At 44.4% G+C, this 19,938-nt stretch overlaps 1 protein-coding gene across 1 annotated transcript in view; it reads right to left on the bottom strand.

Moving 5' to 3' along the window:
* cdh11 (cadherin 11, type 2, OB-cadherin (osteoblast)) overlaps positions 1-14,459 on the bottom strand; it is a 72,805-nt gene extending 58,346 nt beyond the window's left edge. Inside the window, exon 1 of the mRNA XM_079559426.1 lies at positions 13,859-14,459. The gene's annotated coding sequence lies outside the window, so the exon portion shown is untranslated. The remainder of the gene's footprint in view (positions 1-13,858) is intronic.
* Positions 14,460-19,938: the final 5,479 nt, after the last annotated feature.

Here is a 19,938-nt window from a genome sequence, read left to right on the forward strand (position 1 = left end):
CCCCACCCCCCCACCCCAAACAACACTCTCTCTCTCCAGCCACAGCACGCTCCTGGATCTATGAATCATACCCTTCAGATAACCACAGCTTCTTCCATTTGCTTAATGTGTCATTTCACACTTTTTCATTGCGTAAACTACCTCAAAAATCTCGATTAATTGTTCCAACGTTTCAATGTATAAGCAATTTTCAAAACAAACATGCCAGAAATTCTTCATCCAAACATATGGACGTGTTGTGTTATGAAGTGTCGGCACTATTCAGATTGATTTGGCCTTTGACCCCGCCAGTAATAAACCCGCAGTAATACAACGATGCCTGAAGTGGCCGCATGAACACTTCAGTGTATCGATTTGTTCATGATATTTCACAGGTGTGGCCAAAACATGCGCCTAAACATGACTTAATTAATAACCTGTAACCGGGCCGTATAGGGCAAACAGTGCGAGGCGGTGGTCAGGGGGGAGGAGGAGGAGAAGGCGGGGGTTTGAAATATAAGAATTGATCGCTGATGTTCTGCCCCATTAAAACGGCTGAGCGTGCGGAACACTGAGTAATGAGCTGTGAATGGGCCTCAGTCTGGGCCCTTGAGCGAAGGACACAGGGGTCATTGTGCGACCCCCGCCGGGGACCTGAAGAAACCCCGCACCTCTGCCCCAACATGTCTGCCATCTGTAAACGCAGAGGACTCGCTTTCACCTGGAGCACTCCCCCTTCCCTCTCTCTCTCTCCCTTCTCTGTGGAACGGGACACCTGCATCAGACACTCAAACCCTCCTCCACAATGGCTCTTATTGTAAAGTGCTGTCCGCTGATAATGTTTTTGAACTGATGAGTGTGTTTTGTGAAGGTGGAGAGGGCTTGAGAGGAAGGTAATGTGAGGTACGTGTGTGAGCGTGAGCGTGCATGTGAAATATCTAATAAGAAGGAAATTGCATTACAGTGTATTGCTTCAGCACATTAAAGCGGCTTCATAAATAATATATTTGATTTTAAAACAGCACAGTAAAAGAACAGTATTTAGCAGTCTAGACCTATTTGAATTGTTCCATCAAATACGTTTATGTAAAGTATATATGCCGCACAGCTTGAGGCGCACCAGTAAAAATCAACTTAATGTCAAAAAAGGGTATTTCTTCTTAAAGATACAGTGTTGACCATATGTTTTACCACAAAACAACACAGAGCTGGGAGGGAAGACCAACCACCCGAGACTGAACACAGGCAGGTGTTTTGCATAAGCAGAGCGGCTATAAAATGAGGAACACATACAAACGCAGCAAAAATATCCTGTAAGAGATTCTTAATTTAAGCATGTCGATGATGAGCCTCCACTTGAGTCTGCATGAACAGTGAAGAGTCATCTGGAGTGGAGATGTTCCTACACCTGCGCAGCGTGGAGAGCCCGCTTTCTGCACATGAATGCAGTGCGTGAATGGGACGAGAGCTCATAATTGAAAAAGCCGCCGTCTGTAAATGTCAGCTCTTTATACATCTGTTTCTGGTGCTTACACACACACAAACACACGGCGGAGCTGAGAGGTGTGAGAGGTGCAACGTGAACGCCGTTTAGCATACAGCCTGAATAAAACATGAAAGAGGGAGGTCAGGAGTGCTCTGTGCACATTCACCGATGGCCAGATTTACGCTCGCATTCACCTGTTTGTAAGTGGGACCATTTCCTGAAAAAGCCTTATATATATATATATATACATTGAGAGGAAATCAAGGTCCATGAAATTGCAATGCATTCGCCGCTTGCCAGAATGCCATAATATCATATGGAGGGACTCAATGTGCAATTCATTGTTCAAAAAAATAAAAAATAAATCCCACGATTGGGCCCTGTGCCATAGAAACCTGACATATCCCCTCCTCACAATCAAACAATTGTGTGATTTAGCTGATAGCAAACTGATGATGATGATGATGAGGCTTTTGTAGGTAACTGTATACAGCTCTGTGTGGTTTGCTGACTGTTTATGGGTGGTAACTTGTGGAGTGACTCTGGTCATTTATCTCCAAACAACAGGGTGGAAATTCCCCACACAGATTGCCGGTGCTGGACTGAGCAGTGAATCAGCGGTTTGTGAATATAGAAACCTCCACCTGGCCCACTCCAGGGTTTACTGGAGCCCGTTGAACACTGTGTAGAGTTTAGCAGGCGTGTGTAAAGAGAAAAGTCCCCTGTGTCCCGCTCGGTCCCTCCCAGTGGGACACAATGGAATGTTAAGTGCACTGAGATGTTTGTGTCAAGGAGAGAAGCTGAGAACTTTATATAGCTCTGGCCAATTCTGTAAAGTCATTGCTACAGACTGCAGTGTGTGCTCATTTGTTTTTATTTCCTGTTATTTGTAAAATCTTTACCTTTCTCTAAAAGGTGTATGCGCTTCTTTTTCAGCTATGATGATATGAGTACAAGCGTGTGGTTTACTGTGCTCTGAGCTAAAAGTCACTGCAGCCAGTCTGCCCCTGTGTCATGGAGATAATGGGATGACCTTGGTGGAGGCACCTTTGGGTGACGCGGCCTTACACGGACAGGCCTGTGATGCTCATGCTTTGTGACCACAGTCAGAGAGGTCGCACTGTCATCTGAGTCCTCGCCTGCAGAAAGGACAGGAATTCATAAACATAAAAATATAAACATCAGCACACACTGCGATTATCCAGGACAACTGAATATGTAATGCACCCGCCCAGAGGCACAGCCTTCTGCCCGTGTAACTAGGGTACTTTCAGTCAGATGATGAAATGTCAGATTAGAAAGTGTGATCTAAAGCCATTCTGCATGTGCCTTATTCCACCGCTCTGCGGCTGATCTTTACATCGTGGTGCTGCTGCGGGCTGCACTCAGTCCTCTCCATCAGAGCGTCTGCTGTCAGAGCCTCCAACACCTCCCTATGAGCGGGACGTGAGGAGCTGACCTTTGGATCACTGCCACCAGCTCCAGTCTCTGAGGCCTACACCAGTGATCAGCACACTGTCAGGGGCCTGTAACCAAATGAGGTAATGAGCTCTCACATTCTACTGCTTTTACTCACAGTACCGTACATGCTTCCTATTAGTTATTAAGTTAAATACAGTGTAAACAATTATCGCGATTGTTTACAACATAGTTTGTATCTTTGGTGGCGGGTTTGTATTGATGCTCTGTGTGCAAACCAGTCACTGTGTACTTCCCTCAGTGTGTACTATATTCACACGCACTCTTTTCAAACGCAAAAAGGCAAAACTCCTATGGCTGAAAATTTGGAGACAGCCTGTGCACACCCTGCTCCAGACAGGTTGCACTGAGGCACTTGTTGAAATGGGCCAAATGCACTCCCCTTGGCGTGCTCTCTCCCCATCAGACAGCTGGCCATGGGTCCACTTCAAATCCCAAAAGCATGTAGTTAAAGGAAATGTTAAAGTGTGGTATAAAAAACAAAAGCGCTGGCTCATAAAAAATGAAAATACTTGTATTATTCTGCCATATGGGACCAAAGAGTTTCGTGGCATTTTAATATGGAAATCCTCACTTATATATAGGTCTCGGCTGAAGAGAGCAATTCTCGCGGGCCTTTAGGTTCTTCAGCCAAACTACAGTCTGTACTGTTCATAAGCCAAATCCGACCTGCCATCAGAGAAAGATTCTCATGGATTTTAGTGGAAAGACTGATTCATTTCAGATGAATCCAATGGTGCACTGTGAAAACTACGTAAACACATGTGACCATTGGTAAAGAATTGCATTGTGGCTTTTGGCCCGTCTACATGAGAGGCCAAACCAAAAAGACAAATCACTCTTTTTTTTTTTAAAGAAAATATATGAAATGCACATGGGTGGATGGAGACTGCAGGATGAGCGTGACTAATGCTACGGTGAGATCTGTATGAGCACTAACTGGGTAAATCCACAGACACACATACGCATGGGACGCACTCGCACCTAAGCTCTGCGCCCCATAAACACTTTGGATTGGATCCGTACAGCCATCTCACATCCAGCTCCATTCTCCCGCTTCCTGGCGTCAAACAGCTTTCATTTCTCTGTGGTGACAAAATCACGGGGAACAATCCCATTACGTGACGGGGCCTGCAGCTCAGAGCAGAGAGAGAGAGAGGTGTGCCAGCTCTCTTACCTGTGAGTGCTACAGAGCTACGCAACACACAGTCCTCAACACAAAAGAACTCTCCATATCCCACTAATGAGCTACTGCGCTGCGGCTTGAGAGCACATTAAGCGAACAAGTGGTGAAGTCATACTCATGGATTCATATTGAGACAGTGTCCTTAAAACAAGCCTCATTCAGTTCAATTAAAGCAGCTTAATTCATGTCATTTATAGATCTAAATACGTGTGCAAGAGGTGGTGCCTGTAATGGTAATTATTCAAAGAAAAAAATCACAAACTTTGTAGAACAGTGTCTTGAAGCCTTCCACAGCAGATCTGGAACAGGCCAGGCTCATATCTCTGTACATGTTTTTATGTGTCTGATTGAGAATGCGTGAGATAAGATAATGCAGCTCCGTCAGCCGTGCTCTGTGGAGAAATTCCTCTTGGCTTTGTTCAGCGATACAAACACGGAAAATCGTCCTGTTCGTCATGACCACCTCACAAGGCCTCGCACATCTCCAGCAAAAATACGAAAGTGTTTTTCCAGAGATGATCCCCATAGCCGCTGCCAGATTCTGCGGGCTGTATTTCTATCTTTCACTCTGTCAGCAGTGGTCAGGCATTTTCAGATTCTAGGCTGGTTTGAGGGTCAAATGCTTGATTTATTCTCCCCTGACCTCGTAGCCTCCGCTCAGACGAGCCCTGTTGATGTGTGCACAATGTGCTTGGACCCGCTCATACAGTCTGCCTCCAGGACTCAGACGTCCAGAGTTCACCTTTACAATGTGTCCCGTCAGCAACATTCACTCAACACAATTAACATAAGCAGGTTAATTATGCAAATCAGGGACACAGAACAAAACACCTGAGTGCGAGGCTGCGAGCACACTCAGAGGCGGTGCAAAGAGCGGAGATACGGACCCATTCAACTCCTAACATCAGGGATGACTTTGGAAAACTTTAAACTACGACGACTGCAATGTGTTTGTTGGGTTCGGTTTTGCCTTTTGAGCCAAAATGCCTTCAATAGTTGTGCAAATGACTACTGCTCTGTCAGTGTGCCAACCACAAAATGAGAAGCACGGAGGTCGCAGATTTGTATTTTCAAATTCATTTTTAGAGACTTTGTTGAAACTACCTTGACATTTGGCCACATCCTTTAAAGGGGCTAGATGCAAGTTTGCCATTTTATACTCACTGCTGCCACCTCAGGTCTTTTGTGTAACTGCACCTTCTATATTAAGCTCGTGCATGACGGCACTTCGGACCCGAAATAACACCTTTTTGAGTGACTGTGCAGGATTTTAGAGGCAGTTGTGGTGAACAAGGTCTGGGCTCATTCTACACATTAGGACATGGCTGGAACATGTAGGGGGAGGAAAATACTTAATTTTAACATTTTTAAACTCTGTATAGTCCCTTTAACCAGTACCCCAGCGCCTAGCCCCTCAGCGACCAAACCGCCGACATGAAAGGAGGCACGGACCTACTACTTGTTGCTCCTGCTTCCAGTCAAATAACAAACACTGATTGACTTACTTGCACAGACATGGTGTTTTTGCGCTGTACAGTACATCACATTACTGCAAATAAGTGAACCGCCGTGACTGCGCATCACATGCTTCTCATTCCCCCCATTTACAGATAGATTTATGAGATTATCGTCGGTCAAGAGCAGGAGGTCAAAGACTTGAACGGAATGTTTTACTAATACTTTGGGTCATCCAGCGGTGCCACGGCTGTCTGCAGGTCACATGCACACAACGTTAATTATGGATAAATTATGATGGTGAATTATGTGAAGCTAACGACTCATTACCTCTCTCCTTGACCCTCGGACTAACTCGGCTCTGTGTGATCGGGAATTAATTGCCAAAAAACAACAACAACTGAGTGTCCGTGATCCTTATGTGCGGCTCTAATGGCCGTGGATTGAGTTAAGAGTTATCTGCGGATGTTCTGAAACGAAGCTGAGCAGTCATGAGACTGAAGCAAATCACTGTCACACACCGTGTATGCAAACAAACACGCACACAGGCACACAGACCAAAGCACACGCCGACGGGCCCCGAAACATCCAAGCGTCCTTGCACCGAGGCTATCTCTCGAACTCCTTTCCCATTTTGAGGCTCCAAGACAACGACGACGGACTTTTGCTGTTGCCAAAGTAATAATTTTTCAGATTCAGTCTAAACAAGAAAGAGTTCATATTGACTCAAAATGCGAAAATGTTTTTGTGAGCAAATAATAAACCAAACGAAACTGGAGGAGACGAACAACGGGGCAGTATGAACCTGAGTAACAAGTCTGCCTTTTTGATATTTGACAAAAAAATACCGCCTCATAAATTAACTGACCTCCCAACTGACATGAATTGGAATAAATTAGCAAAAATCAAGTCTATGACAAACAAAAAGAAAGCATTCATTAATCAAACCCCAGTGAAAAACACCACAGTCTGAGAAGAGTTTTCATTATGAAGAAATGGAGAGCCGCGTGGTTTTCCTTTTTCTTTTTCCAGACCCTTTACATACTGCATATGTACCGTATGGGAATATCGACACAGGAGCAGGTCGATGCAGACTCCACCTGGACTCATTCATCCTCATCTAACGCCGTCAATATCCATGTCTTTCACTTCTGATCGCCAATACTCCGGATTCGTCAAATCACCACTAATGTGGAATTACCATCGATCTGAGCCCGGCCTGCTTCGCACCTACAGCGGCCCTGTCCCGCGCTCAAATCCAGAGCAACGGGAGGATTATAGGCTACATAGTGTTTATATGTCACTTCAAAAACATCCTTTACTTATTCTGTCTTTTCAAAACTCTAATCATAATCTTAATGTCATGCTATGGGAGAACTGAGCAGCTGCACTTTTCACCGTAGTCACCGATGAGTGGTGTCAGCAGGGATTGAAAGAAACTAAGAGTGCACTGTATGTTGTTTGTGTGTAGTGTTGCATCATGGGTTAAATGCTTGTTCACTGGTCAAGACTGGCGGTCGGCCGGACAGATTAGCAGTAGTGCGTCTGTCACTCTACCTCAGAGCAGCTGCACTGTGGAGACGCCGGTATTGCTTATAAATTAGACCTATGATCTCAAGAGTTAGAAATTAAAATGCAACTGGCCAGAGCAATTATCGCTGCCTTTGTAGTACGTGTCAAAGAATCATAAAGCCCTAGCATCCTTTTCCTTCCCCTGCACAGACACACACGGAATAATACATGCAAACGGCTGAGTCTGGCTCCAGTTCCAGTGAGAATGAGTGTAATTCTAGAATAATTAACGGAGATAAAGAAGAAAGAGGTTTCAGGGCGGACTGTTTCGTTCTGTGGAAAATAGGGATAATGTGACAGAGCCCAGAACAGCGTGTGCTGCGGGAGATGATGAGGGGAACACATGTTGAAAGCGAATGGAGGGAAGCATGCACCAGCGCGGCGGCGTGCTGCATTACAGAACATTCACATAGCCACACACCTGAACTGGGTACCAGACTCATGAAACCTGAGCTCAACAAAAAGTCAGGTTTACAGTTTCTGTTACACAAGCAAGACAAGATTTTAGAGCAATGTAGGGAAAAGCGTGGTGATGATTATTGTATTGTAATCAGATCTGGGATGAAATGAAGATTCGGTTTGCTGGGTTCGCAAGTGAGATAAAACTGAAACACGAACTGCTAAACGAATACAACGACGACATGCGTTTCAGTTTGTGAAGTCTAAACTTAGACTAGCCTAGTTAATTAACTTTGTTTGCATGTCATCATAGACTCAATATTGTTTCATGTTGAGCAAATCCTAGTTTGTGAATGTCCCTTGACTGACAAACAATAAAACCTATTCTGTTTCTGATTCTGACGGGAACCAGGATGGATTTTGTGTGTTCCATTAAGTGCGCCTGGCAGCGGAGCACAGTCATTCCCCCAAATAAAGAGGCTTTACTCCTGTCAGACTGGGAAGTACGGAGGGTAAAACACACAGCGAATGAAGCGACACCTCCTACTCAGCCCTATACCTCCCCGAGCAGCCGGGGAGGGGGGTGGAGGAAATAGAAGCTACCAGGGCAGACTCTTATTTAAGGGATTGAGGGGGTCAGATTGAATCCTGCCTCCCTGGGGAGTGTTAAAACAGACCCGGCTCTCCAATGGAGCCTGGTACTCCGGGAGGACTCTGAAACTTCAGACGGAACTTTGAGGTGAATTCGACAGGAATGAAAGAGCAGAGCACAGCCTGAGGGGGCAGGCAACAGCGCCCCCTATGTCCACCAGGTGCACCTCTGTGTCTCAACTCCACCCCGGGCGCAGCACCATCTATTATAGAAAACGCTATCTCAATGGCCGCCGCCTGGGCGCCGCCATGTTTATTTCCCATACCGACTTTGAAGCTAAGCAGGAAAGTGCCTGGTTAGAACTGGGATGGGAGACCGTTCCTCCGATGCTAAGCAGGGAAAGGCCTGGTTAGGACTGGGATGGGAGACCGTTTGGGAACACCAGGAAGCCTGGCGACAGTACTGAGTGTGTGCGTGGTTGGTGTTATTACATCCGCGGCCGGCCCCCACGTCACGACTCCCACCGCTCGCGGGCATTGACAACGGGTCCATATGGACCGCGGTGCTGCTGTCCGAGGACAACCCGCTGTCACAAAAACCCGAGTGCACGAGATCTGACTGCCGTGCGTGTGCGCGCGTACAAACAGGGCGATGTGTGTGTGCGTGTGTGTGTGTATGTATGTGTACGCGTGCGCATCCAAACAGGGCCATGTGTGCGTGCGTGTGCGTGTGCGTATGTGTGTGCGTGTGCGTGCGTGCCCAAAACCTGCTCAAACACGAGCCTCTAATCACACGCGCTGCTCCGACTGATTTATCCTCCGTGTGAGTAAAAGCGAAAATGACACTACAACTTAACGAGCGCATGGCCTGCACTGCGTATTTTTTTTTCTTTTTATCTTTTTTTTTACTGCTGTACCTTTTGTTTTCTATTTTGCTTTCACGTATTGAGCCCAGAGGTACATTTTATTCTAAAGCAGCTTGGAAAGCATTGCCAATTTTATTGTAAGGTTATAAATACTGTCTAACAACGATAATTAGGCTATTTCATTTCTAAACCTACTCATTATTTTTTGGATTGTAAACTACCGTGATGCACCAAACCACGGGTCCTGCACTTTGAACCAAAGCGTTAGAGCTCAACCCCTAATATTTATCCATAATTATTCCACTGTCTCTTGAATTCTATTCCCTGAGTTTAGCGAAAATATTGTCGTTGTAGTTTATAAGAAAAGAGTACGGGTGCATCAAACACTCCAATTGCAGTTTGTTTGACATTTTTTTTTGCATTCATTCTTTTACTCATTTGTAGTGGCCATAGTTTTTGGCATGGGTTGGGAACCACTGGTCTACAGCTGAACTGTGTGACGGGTTGGACATTTCTTTGTAATCACTCATAATCTCAGAATATCAAATGTGGAGACTAGCGAGGCCCGGCCGAAGGCCGGGTCTCAGCTAGTATTACAAGATCTTACTTTTCCTGTAGAGGTGTTACGACTCTGCCATTGTAGACGTGTCGGTTTAGTGATGTATTTCTAGCGTTGAAATCTCATATTAAAATGAGTACTGCTGAAATGTTATCATGTGAATTGGTGTAATACTATAATAACCTTACGCACATAAAAATATATATACTGAAAATGAAATGGGGGTAACGCCAATGTATAGCAATCATTTTAGGCCAGCCTCTGATGTGTAGCTTGAAGTCAGTTTTCATTTCCTGGTTTAGAAGCATGCCGCTGTGTTGATATGTGAGAGTGAGCAGCTTGGCGTAAAGTAAATACAGATCATAGAGTAGTAATAGATGTGATGGAGGTCCCCCTCTGAGCGGGCCCATATGCAGCCCCGGAAATAAACTTCCATGCCACAATGTCCAATACGTATGGGATTTTTTTAGGCGGGCGGCTTCACATTTAAAGTGATCGTCTGGAGGTCTAAATGTACTACAGATTTAATAAAATGTGCAAAATCGACCACCTGGTTTTGCTTTTTTGATGTTAAGTAAGTATATACTTTTTGTAAAGTCCCTCCTTCCCGGATCATAGCAACTAATCAGAGTCTAGTATCCTCCCGCGTCGACCAATGAGGCAAGCTTTTCCTGTGTGTGTCCAATCAGGAGGGAGGGGGAGGAGCTTGATCATTTACTTTTGAAAATTCTGTTCCTGCTCTCCTCTTTTTGCAAACTAAGAAGGGCTTTCTGGTTACAGAGGGGAAGGATTTGATTGTTTACTTTCAAATTTTACTCGATCCATCCACACAAACTTACAGACTATCACTTAAAATGGTCTGCAGAGGATTTCTCCCCAAAGCAACAGAAGCCACTATACATGCTTACAGCAGTTCTGCATAAGTTATTTCATTGCAGGACTAAAATGAGTCACTGAAAAACACTGCATTTCAATGATCAGAGCTGTATGGGTGCAAATATATGAAAAGAATATGAATATATGTTATGATATGAATACGATATTAATATATCGTGATATTTTGATCCAACAATCAAAACGTATCCAAGACCTAAGCAAGAAGACCACAAAGGATTCATTCGAACAAAAAAAAGAAATTTTCATTGTAGATCTGTAAAGACAAAACCGATGTGAATCTGAAGGATTTCATGACACATCGTGCAGCCCATGACAAAAAGTTAAGGGCGTTTTATCAAGACTTCAGGACAAACAAGCAATTTCACCAAAAGGTACAAGAAGCCATGTTTAAGAGAAGCAATAAACATATCCTTACGCATAGCAAGCCGGTGTTCAGAGAGTTCAGCAGTGATTCCGCGGTAAATAACCTGATACCTCCGCCCTGTCACACTAAGCCTCCTTTTAGCCCCAAATCTGCGCTCAACTCCCTGATCTCTCTTGCCCCACAGACGGAGCCGTGGGAGCCATGTTATCTGAGCGACAGGACAGGGGAGGCTCTTCTTTCAGCCGCGCGTCTGGAAAAGCCACGGTGATCCTTGGTAATAGAAGTCACGCTGCCTGTCAGGCGCTTCTAATGGGAGTCATACCCCCCCCCCCCACAACCCCCACGCATCCTTGACCATCAAGACCAACAGGCACAGACATGGATTTCATTCTGGTATCAATCTTTTTCTTTGTTCCGATAGTAACATAATGGCAAAGCCAGTGAAGGCTATGATTCTGCAGGATTTTCTTTTCTTGGTTGCTATTGTGACAAGCTATGCGATTTTTGACCTGTCCTTTGAGAAAAGACTGAAACCCCCCCAAATAAAACACTTATTCTCATCTGCTTGACCATTTTCAGTGGGCGAAAACTGTGTTGCTTTTGATTGTTGGCCTCAGGATAAGTGCTTGAATCAACAGAACTCTTTGGAAATACAGCTTTTTTTTATTTTCATTTTCTACAGGGTCAAACTACAAACTGCCAGAAGGCGTACGTTGGCCTCTATAAGCACCCATAGCACGCATAGACTGCCCCTTAACATAAAAGCTTTTTAGAGAAAATGTAAATCAAGGATTTGAAATCCACAGGCACCTGGCAGGTTTAATACATGAACCCCATGGAGACGACGTAACTGGTTGATTGTACAGCCTCAGTGATGGCAAAGCCTTTTATTGACTTTGCACCCCTTCAATTTGAGATTTGATTTGATTGTGATTTCTCTCACAGTACGAAACAGTCTCGAACGTTATGTTGAAGAGCATTCGAGATTATTTTTGACCTGATTACTCGAAACAGGCCAGCTCCACAATATTAACCATGGCCTTGTAATATAGATGGATATCTGTTACACAATGAGCTCTGGAGTGGGGTGGGGGGGGAATAACTGTCAAAGGTATTCAGATATCTTTCCTCAGGGCTTAATGGTCACACGGAACAAAGCCTCCAGAAGAGAAAAGTGATTTCTCTTCATACATACAAAAAAAATCAGCTCCCATTGTTTTCATCTAAAAACGGACAGTCAGACTCTTAACATATTCTGTAACACTATGCCGGCCTCCTCAGAGAGCTCTGACGCAGACATGTTTTCACGGCTGCATTCTGAGCCCCTCTTTAATCAATTCTCCCTATTCTCACAGAATAAATCAGCCCTCGGTGCTGCTTCGGGAGCGTATTATGCACAAGTCCACAAACACAATCAGCCGTTTAGAGGCGCCAGCGGCTGGGACCAAAGGCAATAAACATCCAGTTCAACATGGATCTAATGTAGCCCCAAAATGCTTCTCACCCTCCAGCACATGGTCTGCCTCAAAGAACACTACGAAGATTGGTCTCAGAAAGCAAAATCACTCTTTTGATGGTTGTGATTGGCCAAAAAGGAACTGAAACAGGGTGATAAATAATCTAAGCTATCTATCTAATAATAAAAACTAAGTAAAATGTAAGCATATTTAGTTTAACTTAGTGTTAATAGACTGAAGCAGTATTTCTTTTAATAAAGACTTTATTAATTCACGTGTCAACAGAAATAAATATTGGAATAGTGTGAAGAAAACACTCACACAAGCAAAAGTCTAATTGAAAACCAAGCAGGCCATCTGTGTGTGAGTCTGTGCGGACGCTTGGAAGAGAGAGGGATGTGCATATTTTCACGCCTTCAAAAAACCCCGTGAACAAAAACTATATTTCCTCTTAAGAAGCTGCGTCCATGTTTAGTCGGATATATATTTTCTCCTGCAGTCTGTCCGACACTCTCCTGTGAGCTCATCGGGGAGTCTCATTTCACTGACTGGTGTGTGTGAAATCAAAGTGCCTTTAACTTGATTGAGCTGTGGACTTCCACACAATAAGGCTTCCACAACAAACAGCGCAGTCGAGCAGCAGCAGAAGCCAACAGCAGCAAATGATTTTTGTGAATGGCTCCCCCAGGACCGCGGGAGCAGAGCATGGGGAGGCTGTGTGAGGCTGCGCAGCGCAACAGTGTGGAGATTACTGCCTGGCGGAGAGCAGCAATCTTCACTTGTGCCATGAATACCAAACACTTGCGCGTTACCAAGCCATTCCAAGTGATCTAAAACCGTGCGCCCCTGACACATACGCGGATATAAGTGCACCCCAACATCCACGCACGGCCCAGTAAAACTCATTCACCCCCCCTTTACGACGTGACTCTTCAAAGATCATTAAAAATACGAGCGGGCGCTACAATTAAAAAGCGATGCCCGTTGCCCTGCAGGGAGCGGAGCGCGGAGCTAATTGAGTGCGGAACGAGCCCGCTGGCCAAGTGATCTGTATGCGATGTGTATAGGGCGCTCCGCTGGCTCCGGTGCGCGCACGTTAAAAAAGGGCAAGGACGCGGAATGGCCGCTGAAGTATTTAAATGGACTGAATAGACGAAACCATATGGAGCCTTAAGGGACACTCGTTTCAAGATGTTGATTCCACATGATGAAGACGTGGAAGGGAACAGCAGCTCAGCGCACAAACCGTGATGCAACAAAGTCTTGAGAAATGAGCTGTGCAATTCCGACACACTCAATCATGTTGAGGGGGTTCAAAGTAACATTTTAAGGTGTCAAATGAAACCAGCCAAAAACACTTCACTATGACATGAATCACCAAATGCACAGGATTCAAGACCCCCCAAAAAACCTCGCTCACAGACGTTCCACATGCAGTCCCAATAGTCACTGCAAACCTGCACAGCACCCTATAGCCTCCAGACCCCGAGGGCAGTGCAGCGAACAGTGCAACAAGACTTTCAGCACCACTGCTTTCAAACAAAATAACACGCCAAATGAAAGCTTACCTGGGCTGGATATGGGAACCGGCAGATGCAAAGCAATCCTACTGAAATATCACCGCTCTCCTGTCTTCCAACGTCCCACACATCCACGGAGCTGCCTGTGCGCACAACCCAAAGCCAAAAGCGAGGGATGTTCCTTGATGCGTTGAGTTGACCAGCCTTTCCCCCATGCAGAGCGCACCAAGTACCAGCGCACGCGTCCTCAGCCTCCCCCCCGGGGAACGCGCGGGACAGACGCTCGTGAGTGGCAGTGGATGCTGTGGATATTGGTCTCCGTTTAGGAAGAGCTCATCACATTCCACAGTCTCTCTGCCTCCAGCCACTACAGTTGCCCGCGCTGCGTATCCGTCCTGCCTCCGACGACTTCAAGAGCGCTTTGAGCGAGAGGGGACGCGCGCGCACAGACTCACAAGCAGAGGAGAGGAGAGGAGAGGAGAGAAGAGAAGGAGGCGGGCGGGATGGAGAGACAGACGTGGCACTGCCGATGGAGGGCGTCGGAAACTAAACCCCAACCTCGCCTGTGCCACCGTTTTTCTGCGCTCGCATGTGACTTAACTGTCCGCCATTCTGAAATATGTATCAGCTTCTGTGTCGAACTCAGCAGAAGTTAATTGGAGCTGTATCCTCAACTATCCGCACGGGTCTGAATGAGTCATAGGGGCGCTGAAGATGACATTGATTAAAGGTGGACAGAGGACCCGTGCACAGACCTTTCTCGGTCTCACTCTGCTGCAACAGAGAAGCCTGCGGATGCAACAGTTGCCCGTCTCTGATTGGGTGCCAGGGAAGAACGACCAACTCTGAGACAGCCAATCACTTATGAGCAGAGGGAGGGGCAGCGCTTCAAAAAGGTGGTCGGTACAGCGAAGGTTTAAAAAACAAACATAAAACAACACAAAGAACTTGACCAATAGAAGGAAGGGAAAACAAAGGTTGGTTTCCTCCATGCAGGTGATGTATTGCACACTAGCCCGGATGAATGATAATGGTGTGTTTCGTGAGTGCGGGACAACGCAACAGAAATTTGACCCATGGCTTCAATCTGTGTGTGTGTGTTCATTAACAAGGACGGTCGACACGGAATAAACAAATAGACTTAAAAATAAAATGCTTCATGTTAGATGGAACAGTTCACACTACGATTGAACAACTTACCTGCCATCCACCCCATCTAAGCTGTGTTTTACTCACAGGTCTTAGCTTTCAAATGTGGTATTGCACCGGCCCTATAGGCTCTAAACAAAAACACAAAAAGCATTACAGGCGTGACAAAAAAATGGACAAAACCGTAACAAAAACGTGCAATAAAAGCATTAATAACACTGTAATAAAGCAACAACAACAAAAAAAGATGGAAAAAGCAACAAAAAATGCGACAAAACCGTGTAATAAACATGGCTACAATGCGTCAAAAAAGTTCAGATCAGTTTTGTAGGTCTTGTAGGTCAGAACTGGAGTAAATGCATCCAGTTAAAGCTGCATTATGCAACTTTTTATGTGGAAAAAAAAGTTGATATTTGTGCGTATTTGACCTTGTGGTGACCCAGCGGCTGCGTGAGTGGTCAGCATGGCGCCTTTACTTTCCATCACAGAGGTCTCTAGGACTCTCGCGACAGAAAACCTACAAAGCCGTTGTTCATGGGACCACAGGGGCTGGACACGGCGGAGGCTTTGCCAGGTAGTTCCGTCTCCTGCACTTGGCAGAGTCATTAAGAAGCGATGTATTTAGCGCGCAGAGGAACCTGTGGTGAGCCGCTCTCATACCTGCCAGTCCGACGGCGCGTGCTTTTATCCACTCTCTGATCACTCATTGTCATCTCATATGCGCGACAACAGGTCCCTATTACTTTAGATGCAAAACGACAGCATTAGCAGGAGATTAAGCGCGGCCTGTCAGATGTGATTACAGTGTTTTATTTGGCACGATGAATGATTCTATTTAAACTTATTTGCACACAGCAGCCTCCTCCAGGTGTGAATGTGCGGGTCATGTCTCTGAGCAGATGTTTGGACCTGGCAAAAAGAGCACTTTGCGCATTGTGTACGGAATTTCTGTTCATGTGGTTATAATATACATTATGTCGGGGTTTCTGTGGAGTTTTTACAGAGCAATATTAACTGTGAAACTTTATATTTTGCATCAATTTGACCTTGAGTGACAGATTTTCTAATTGTTCTGACTTTAATGATATACCCAAAGCCCTTCTAGTACAATCCCTCTACATTTACCCAGATCTTAAGTCATACTGAAGGTTGATTGTCATAAGTGCCTGTATCGGATTACCTTAAGCATTCAGGTCGTGACCAATAATGTTCAAGTGAAAATCATCCTTATACCAACTGCGAGATGGTACAGATTCTTTTGACACAAAACCTCTCCTTTCTTCAAGGTGGTCATGTGCCTGTGAGGCTGTGACTCTCATAAACATTTAAAGCCCCCGTGTGTTTACTGGATAACACTCTGCTCCACAGTTCAGAGCAGGCCAGAGTGCTTCTTCGTGTACAGGAGACGAGAACAGTGCTCCTCTGCTCTGTCCTCTGCTCCAAACATCCTCCAGGGACCGCCTGTGTCAGTGAGTGCGCGGCGGAGGACACTGTGGACGTTTAGCCGCTCTGAGGGTCTGTAGGGAAATGCAACCACAAATACAATACACTGTTGACTTTGCATGTATGAAGCAGGGTGTTGTGAGTACTTTTCAGACATTTCTGGGATCTGACAAAAAGAGGTTTTGACTGTAACTGTTCTTTTCTTTGAAGTACTGTTATTTGAGCTCCTGTACCTGTGTCTTTAAAACGGCTCCTATAGAGTTAACTATAATTAAATATCAGACTTTTTGGAAGATACACAGCAACAGAGCTGTGGAGGAAGAGAAAAGCGCAATATTTACCACATTCAACTGGGGCGAACACTTCTCCAGGAGATTTGCTTATTCTCATGTTTTCCATCTAAGTTGGTTCCTTCTGCTGTATCATCGAAAATATGAATAAATACGGCTTTCAAAGTACTGTATGAGAGTGGCAGTTCTGTATACAGTTAGTGCCACATCGATCATGTTTGTATCTGAACCTCGCTCACACAACATCCCAGTGAGGTTCAACTTTTACTTCAACCAAATCATTTTACAGTTGCCTAAATCACATCATATTCCCTTTTCCCCCCAGTTTCAGCATGTGCATCTTTTCCTCTTTCTGTCTGTCAGTCAAAGCTTCTTAAACTCTTAAGAGAACACAAAAAGGAGGAGTTAATAAGTGGATTAAATCAGAACTTTCCTGGTATTTAGTAAATCTTATTAAGTGGACCTTGTTTCCCCATAGCTCTGCAGGGCAGCACCGATTTGTCTCATTTCCATCTGTTTGTTTGTCGTAAAGCTCAGGACTAAGCATGGAAGGACCACAGTGAATGCTGCTTCAGTTTCAGTGTTTCATCTCTGGATCAGAGGACTACTCCGGTCGCAGGAGTCCTGCTGCTGTTAGATGTGGACAGAGCTATGGTGGGTAGGTCCTCTCTCATCACTCAATGATTAGAAAGTGGACCCCCGGGGACCTTTGTTTTTTTAATCTAAACTCAAGAGCCCCCAGCAGCTTTAACTGTTTCATTTAATCAACTGTCACTGAAACTGGCAGAATGTAGTAACTAATTTTCACTTTAGTTCAGGAAGTCATGGACATTCTGAGGTATTGTGATTATTATGTTTCATTGCCAACAAAACTAAATAAAGTCTCTTTGTAAGCTACGGCAGCTCTCTGTTGTCGGGATAATGTCCATAAAGGTTTTCAAAGTTGTCAACTGGACTGGGTTGTTTGAGTTGAAAACATTCGTCTCTTCTCCCTCTCCTTCAGAGAATGTGATTGATTGATTACAAAGTATCTAAACTTTCATTATAAGCGTTTACTTCTTCCAGATTTGTTGAAACTTGACATGAAAGAAACACTAACTATTAGCGACACAAAAATGCAATAAAAATATAGTTTTGGTAAGCTCAAAAATTGCTCGAGGGCCAGAATTTCCATCTAAGCATATGGCTTTTATAAAAAAAACAACAACAACAAAACAACAACGTATGTGCATGAAAGAAAAAAAATCACTATCAGCCAAGGAATGGATTATAATTTAATCAAAAGTAAAGATTCTGCACATCACTAACTTCTTCTCACTCGTCTGATTGAACGTCCTTATGCTTGCTCTTGTGTGCTCAGTCTACATGTGCAAATGTAGATGAGCATTATCTCTGGACCCCTGGATGTGCGGGACCCCACACCAGCCCCCCTGGCCCCCTGCCTGCCTCTCAGACCCTCGAGCTCCCTGTGGTGCTGAGGTAACGGCTTTGACCAATCAGAGAGCTGAGATTTTCAGCGGCACACTAATTGAATTTGGGCAGCGTGTGAGAACTATGGGTGAACACTAGAAAGATTTCTTAAGAATAATAAACAGAACACTAGAAAGAAAACACATGTCCCAAACTATTCAACTTTTGACACAAAATGAATCAAATGCTAAAGCTACAATCGTGTGAATATTTATTTATAAATGAATGGAAACAACATCATGTTTGAACAAAGCCTGTGGATAAAGGCTCCGATGTGCTGCAGACTCCTTTTTCCACTGTGAGGTTATCGGCATCAGTCACAGGCAGTTTCTTACAAAATGAGTTTGAGGAGCAACCTTAAACCTAGATCTGGATACATACCCTGTTCAAACCTCCAAGGTGTGAAACACAGAACTGATACTGTTGGATAAAAATTCAAATAAAATAATGAAACATCTCCACACAGTCATGTACTATGCAGTTGATTGCAAATGATGTAAATGGAAGATTCCCATTGACCACTAGTAACATTCAGTCTGGCATTTGTGCCCACCAACAGCCTGCTCTTCCAGACTCAAGTGTAAATCTCATCTTAGATTATTGGAATGACATTTGGAGTCCCTACTCAGAGTCCTTGTGTCGTGGCCGGTATGCCGGTGGGTGCTGGCTGCTCCTTCCCGCGCTGCATAAACAAACTCAGCGCCTTGTCCACTCTCCTCCTTCGTTCATTCTCATTATATGCCTGTTATTTGTGGCTCGCCGCAGTGGACAGCATTAACTTAAGTGCGGGGGGGCTTCTCCAGAGTGCCAACAAAATATCTCTAATGATGCAGAGGTGTTTTTCGGTCTATTTTCAATGTTTTCATGCTGCTGCTGCTGCTCTGCTGAGTGCATTTGCATCTGGTCACAGTTGCCAGCCTCACTGCACAGCTCTCCAGAGCTTGTGCAGTTAAGGACATCGTCAGCTGGAGCAGTGTGATGTCCAAAATGGATACACTCACCTTTTGAGTCCCATCAGATTACTTGAAAAATTGCTAAAATAGTATTATTTTCAATAACTAAGGAGGCCATTGACATTTTAGAGCTTTAACAATATCATAATGCTCCATCATGAAAAACAAACCTGGATCGCTGTTATGTGTCATTCATAAGTTTTGAATAGTCCTAATTAGGGATATCGGAGCCGATACTGGGAAAAAATACGATATCGGGTATTGGCTACAAATATCGGATACTTAACCGATAACAGTTTTAGCTGTCAACGACTTAAAAACACAACTTTAACCACCTAAATGTAAGTGAATATGGGCATGCTGTATATCATTTTAAAGGGGAGAACCAGGGGAAATGGAAAATGCTGCGCTAGTAATAGCATGCTAAAGCTAGCGGGTACATGCTAATCCTAACGAAAACTAATCAAGGCTGGGCCAGAAATTATGATAGAGACAACTAAAGAAGCAAATACAATAAAATAACCACTGCTGAAGCCAAGTGTTTTTATTTTAGTTGAAGAAATAGCTGATCAAACATATTTGTAATGATCAGATCATTACAAATATTCAACTTTTATATAAACATAAAATGAATGTAAAAGCCTCTAATTTACCCAAGGATGATAAGTGTAGAAAAGTCCAGTGATCCTTTAATGTTTATCCATTAGTTTATCAATAGATATAATTGATAATTGATTTGAAACATCGTAACAATAAAGTATGATTTTATTGGTCTGAAAAAGGAGAAAAGAGTCAATTAAATTTTTCACTCAGAGAAAGCCAC

The sequence above is a fragment of the Gobius niger genome (assembly GCF_951799975.1).
Source record: "Gobius niger genome assembly, chromosome: 7".
Lineage (NCBI taxonomy): Eukaryota > Metazoa > Chordata > Actinopteri > Gobiiformes > Gobiidae > Gobius > Gobius niger.